The sequence below is a fragment of the Myotis lucifugus genome, unplaced genomic scaffold, assembly GCF_000147115.1.
Source record: "Myotis lucifugus unplaced genomic scaffold, Myoluc2.0 scaffold_22, whole genome shotgun sequence".
In the NCBI taxonomy this organism is placed as follows: domain Eukaryota; kingdom Metazoa; phylum Chordata; class Mammalia; order Chiroptera; family Vespertilionidae; genus Myotis; species Myotis lucifugus.
Window position 1 is genome coordinate 4342980 of NW_005871070.1, and position 6127 is coordinate 4349106.

Consider the following 6127-nt stretch of genomic DNA (forward strand, 5'->3'; position numbering starts at 1 on the left):
AAACAGCAGTCGGACATTCTCCAAGGAGTCCCAGATGGAGAGGGTGCAGGCCGGGCTGAGGGATACCCTGCCCCGTGCACGAATTTCGTGCACCGGGCCACTAGTCCTATATAATAAAAGCCTAATATGCTAAGTGTTTGGTCATCCAGTCGTCCATTCAACCCAATCAAAGCATAATATGCTAATGATATGTTAAGGCTGCTCAACTGCTCACTATGATGTGCACTGACCACCAGGGGGCAGATGCTCTGACCAGTAGGTTATCTTGCTGCTGGGGTCTGGCTGATTGGGACTGAGCCAGATGGGCCAGACATGCCCTGGAGCCCTCCTGTGGTCCCTCCCCGCTGGCCAAACTCCCGCGTCCCTCCCGAGCCCCGATCGTGCACCAGTAGGGTTCCTCAGCCTGACCTGCACCCTCTTGCAATCCGGGACCCCTCGGGGGATGTCAGAGAGCCGGTTTCGGCCTAATCCTGCAGGCATAAAAGGCTAATATGCAAATCGACCAAATGGCGGAATGACCGGTCGCTAGATGTGCACTAACCACCAGGGGGCAGACACTCAACGCAGGAGCTGCCCCCTGGTGGTCAGTGCGCACCCACAGGGGGAGCAGCGCTCAGCCAGAAGCCGGGCTCACGGCTGGTGAGCGGAGTGGCGGTGGTGGGAGTCCCTCCCACCTCCTTGGCAGTCAGACATCCCCTAGGGCTCCTGGACTGCGAGAGGGCGCAGGCCGGGCTAAGAGACGCCCGCCCCCCATCAAGTGATCAAATTTCATGCACTGGGCCTCTTGTGGGTCTATAATATTTACCATTTGAAAGTTTATTAAGGGACCAGAACCCCAGTTCTAAGGATTATCCCTACCACATATTAACACGTTAAGCACCAAGCCTGTTTTGTCTTCCTTTCCGTTTAGCCCACGATATCCGATTTCACCAATATGCTGGCAGCACCAGTGACTAACCGGTCCGGATGGAAAGTATAGTGTCAGTCACCGGTGACTGACATGGTGCTTAACATGTTAAGGTATGTAATACAACTATAGCATGCAATCAAAATTGTATGGTCATGTATGCCCTGGACAGTGTGTTCAGTGGTTAGAGCATGGGCCATGCACCGAAGGTCTCGGGTTTGATTTCCAGTCAAGGGCACATGCCTAGGTTGCAGGTTCAATCCCAGGCCCTGGCCATGTCTCTCTCTCTCTCTCACATCAATGTTTCTCTCTCTCTCTCCCCCACTCCCTTTCTCCCTTGCACTCTCTCAAAAAAAAAAAAAAAAGGAAAGAAAACCAATGGGAAAGAAAAATATCCTTAGGTGAGGGTTAACAAAACAAACAAAATAACATGATCATGTACAAAAGGTAATGGACGAGAACAAAGTTCAGAAACAGACCCCAGTATTAATGGGAATTTGATATATGCTAAAAGTGGCATCCCAATGTGGTGGGGGGAAAATATGGGTTGTTAAAAGATATTGACATAACTGGGTAATTAGGTAGAGGAAAATAATCAAGTGGGAACTACATATCTCATTTATACCAGAAAAATTCCAAATGAATAAAAAATTTAATGGAAAACAACAAAAATAGTAGGGAGCAAAGGGAGGTTTTTTGTTTGTGAGTGTTCATTGTTTAATCCTATATAATAAAAGCCTAATATGCAAATCGAACAACCAATGGAACAACCGGTCATTATGACACACAATGACCACCACAATGACCACCAACACAGGAGCTGCCTCCAGACCTCAGGCCCCAAGCCAGCCAAGGCAGGTGCCAGCAGGGGGGGCCCCCAATTACCCTGCTGGTTGCCCTGCAGAGGGAGGCAGCCAGCAACAGCAGCATTGGGCGAGGCCAGCAAGCAGGTGGCACCAGGCTGGCCAAGGCAGGTGCCAGCAGGGGGCCCTCCGATCGCCCCACAGATTGGCCCTGATCGCCGACCAGGCCTAGGGACCCTACCCGTGTATGAATTTTGTGCACCAGGCCTCTAGTAATCTTATAATGGAAAAGACCTTTCTAAGTATGAAACCCAGGAGCCATAAGAAAAAAGTTTGATAAATGTGCCTATTTTAAAACGTGCACGGAAAACTAAATATCTTAAGTTTTGTTTGTTTTTTAAAAAAGGCCTCAGAAGATTGTAATTCAAATCACAATTTTTCAAATAAAGAGCTCTTACAAATCAATAAAAAAAAGGACAAGACAGAAGCAAGCAGTTAGCAGAAATCTAACTGGCTTTAAATCTATGAAAAGATTACTTGACCTATCAAGAAAAATGTATGAAAACAAACAGGGAGCAGCTGGGATGAGGAAACTAGAGCAGGAGGATGGCCAAGACTCACCCAGAGATATCTGAACCCACACTTCCTCCTGGTCCCCGAGCTCCACCTGTGGCCACCTCAGTCCAGCCCTCTATGGGCCTCCAGATACTAGGGTGCTCACGGGCTGAGGGAGGCTTGGTGTTGGCTAGGGCCACCAGGGGAGGGGTCGGCAGGGCTAGGAACGGCTGTCCAGTCTACCCAATCACTGTGGCTGGAAGGCTGGTGCCAGACCAGCAGGATGAGCAGTGTCAGGCTCCGAAGCATGGAAGAGGTCTGTACAAGTGGACCAACTATCTCATAGGTTGACAGCCTCAATGGTTTGCTTTAAATAATGTAATCCTGTCCTACTATGATACACAAGATGATGTTTGCAACAGGAGCAAAGGAAGTATAAAGATGGCAGTTTGTAAAATTAAAATCCATCTGGCAGACGACACAAGAAAGGAATTAATCATTCCAGGAGAGCAGCATTTCTACATGAAAGTGGTGAATGCAGCTGCAAGACAGAGCTGGCTGGTTGTTCTGGGGAGCTCTAAAGCCTGTTTGACTGATACTAGGACTAAAAAAGTAAATTAAGTGAAACCAGTGAATCTCTGAAAACCACAATGTCTGAACTTCGCCTCTTCTGTGACCTAAATACATAATTCATATAATTCAAGAATTTGTTCACCATGATGAAGATCATTCATCTCCCAACATAGAGAACATGAATGAAGCCTCTTCTCTACTTAGTGCCACATGTAATACGTTTATCACAACGCTTGAGGAATATGTGAAGAGAGCAAATGCTAAGTTTAAACCTGAGATGTTTCAGCTGTGCCATCCAGATTCCTTAGTTTCTCCTGTGTCATCCTTTCTGGTTCAAATGATGACGCTGTCTACGAGTCACCCCTGCTCTTGCAGTTCAGAGAGGAGTAGCCACTCTGTAAAAGAACTTGTGGTTATATTTCACCCACTCTCCCAGTGAGCTGAAGAACCTACTTGGATACACCTTGCAATGATATCCCTCATTTATACCCAGATAGGCCTGTTCACTGTTCAAGAAATACACTTATCGGAGATTTGGCATCAGCAACCATTCCTGAAGAAAGACTTATGGCCAAAAAATTGTGAATTGGAAGATTCTCTTTCATCCTTCTCTTGCTGAGGAAACAAAAGTATGAAACTTCCTTTAAATATTGCTATGCAAAAGCTGCTATAATTAAACTATGTGAAAGGGAGTAGTTTTTCCCTTAGAATTTCTCAGCATTTTATAGAATACTAGAGGCCTGGTGCACGAAATTCGTGCACGGGGGGTGCATGTCCCTCAGCCCAACCTGCACCCTCTCGCAATCCAGGACCCCTTGGGGGATGTCCAACTGTCGGTTTAGGCCCGATACCACGGGATCGGGCCTAAACCGACAGTTGGACATCTCTCTCGCAATCCAGGACTGCTGACTCCTAACCGCTGGCCTGCCTGATTGCCACTAACCACTCTGCCTGCCTGCCTCATCATACCTAACCACTCTGCCTGCCTGCCTGCCTGATCACCCCTAACTACCTCTGCCTCGGCCCCCGCCAACACAGCTTCACCCAGAAGGACTTCTGGAAGGCCATTTGGCTATCTGGTCTAATTAACATAATACGCTTTTATTATTATAGATTGTAAAACAAACAAAAAACCCACATACCGTTGAAGTGTATTTTATCTTTATATAGTTTATTTGCAAGAGTATTTTCCTAATAATTTCACAGTATGAATGTGTATCTTTTTTCTTTTTAAATAAATGATTATGTAATATTTTGACATCCATAAGGACAAATGTAGATATTTTTCTAAAAAATTGTGAGGGACTGACAGCTTAGTAAGTGTATTGTAGCTTATAAACTTGGTATCCCATAAACATACTGTTTCAGTTTGACAGAAGTATGATATATGTAACTTGGGCCATGGACCAAATAGTCACTTTACCACAGATGAAAATGAGTTACAATAGGAGCTTGATGGTGATTGTACTGTATTAATTAAAGCAAAAAGGAAACATTTAATATTCAAAATATTTTTAACCCAAATACCATGACAGTGAGGATATTTTATAAACCAAACTATGTCGTCCTTCATAAGTGAAGTTGACACTATTTATTTATTAATACCAAATGTTGGGTTTAAGTATTTAATTTTTATGTATTTATTTTTCTGTTGTATCAAAAAATGACCTACCAAATTTAAGATGTGCATACATTGTTATTTACACTGTTCTAGAAAAAAAGGTTAGTGTTGTAGTGACATAGCTCACTTCCACCAGAGAAATAAACGACTTTCAATGAAAAAAAAAAAAGAAAATGCAAATTAACCCTATACCAAGATTCACTTTTCACTTCAGATAGGCAAAGATCAAAATGTTGGAAGGCACACTGGAGCACAAAGGTGTGGAGACACAGAATTCTTACACTTTGGTGATCTGTATATATGTATACTGATAAAATTTCCATGAAGGCCAATTAAATTTGCAGGGATCTACCTTACAAGCTGTCTTAGAATATGTAAGAAATTACAGATGTATAAGATGATTCCCTGTGGCATTTTTGTAATAGTAAAAGACTTAACCTAAATAACCATTAATAGAAGACTGAATAAGTAATTAAATTTTGATAATTCAATACAATGGAAAATGATACAGCTAGAAAGAGAAAAAAGAAAGAAGAAGAGGAAGAGAAGTGGGGGAAAAAGGGGACAGAAGATAATATATTTTTTTGTCTTGAAATACAAAATGATAACCCTCAGTCAATTACGCAAAGGACAGAAAAAGTTTCACTAAACAACCACTTCAAAAATACAACTAAAAGACGGAACGGACATCACCCAGAACCACAGGAAGGCTGGCTGAGTGGAAATTCCACAACTAGAAGGAAAGAGAAAAGCATACCGAGACTGAGAGGAGGCGCAGTGCGGAAGTGAAATACTAAGGTGCGGAGGTACGCGCAGAGCGGGCTGGCGGCTGAGGGCGTGGTTGTCTGTTTCAATCGGGAGGGAGTCTCAGGCTCTGAGCTCCAGTTCCGGGCGAGTCTCTAGGGACCCAGACTCAAACGGGAGAAGCAGGACTGTCTGGCATTGGTCGGATCTCGAGGGCAGCTTTCTCTCCGAGGTTTGCAGCGGTTGCTGGGACACTGAGAGGCAGAGCCTCTGGGGACAGGACTGAGAGCAGCCATAACTGCTTGCTTAACTGCTTGCTCTGCCCGCCCTGTTGATCCCCTGGGACCCGCCCCACCCAAGCCCTGCGCAGAGCCATTTGCCAGATAGCCTCAGGCAAAGGCTAGATTAGCACCTCCCTAGAGGACAGAAGTTCTCCCACTGCAGACACAGCTGATTCTCACAGCCAGTTGGCCTGGAGGTCAAATCCCTCCCAATGATACCTACAACAATCAAGGCTTAGCTACAACAAGACTGCGCACAAAGACCACAAGGGGGTGCACCAAGAGTGTCTACCTCAGGTAATTGGGACACTTAGCACAGAAAGCCACTCTATCGACACAGCGAAGATAAAAAAATGCCAAGACGAAGAAACAGGACACAAATGACAGAACTGGAGGAAAGCAGGCTGCTGGATATAGAATTCAAAACCACACTTTTGAGGTCTTTTCAAGAGTCTTCTAGCGTCTGCCGATAAACTCAATGAGATGTACAAGAAATCTAATGAGACCCTCGATTGTTGTGATAAGGACCAAGTAGAAATTAAGCATACACTGACTGAAATAAAGAATATATACAGACTCCCAACAGCAGACCAGAGGGTCGCAAGGATCAAGTCAAAGATTTGAAATGCGAAGAAGCAAAAAA

General features: G+C 44.7%; 1 protein-coding gene and 1 pseudogene across 2 annotated transcripts in view; one reads left to right on the forward strand and one right to left on the reverse strand.

Moving 5' to 3' along the window:
- The window catches only part of KIAA0391 (KIAA0391 ortholog), a 146591-nt gene that overhangs the window by 109727 nt on the left and 30737 nt on the right, over nt 1–6127 (reverse strand). The gene's annotated exons all lie outside the window — the stretch shown is intronic.
- On the forward strand, nt 2692–3457 carry LOC102417988 (annotated as a pseudogene).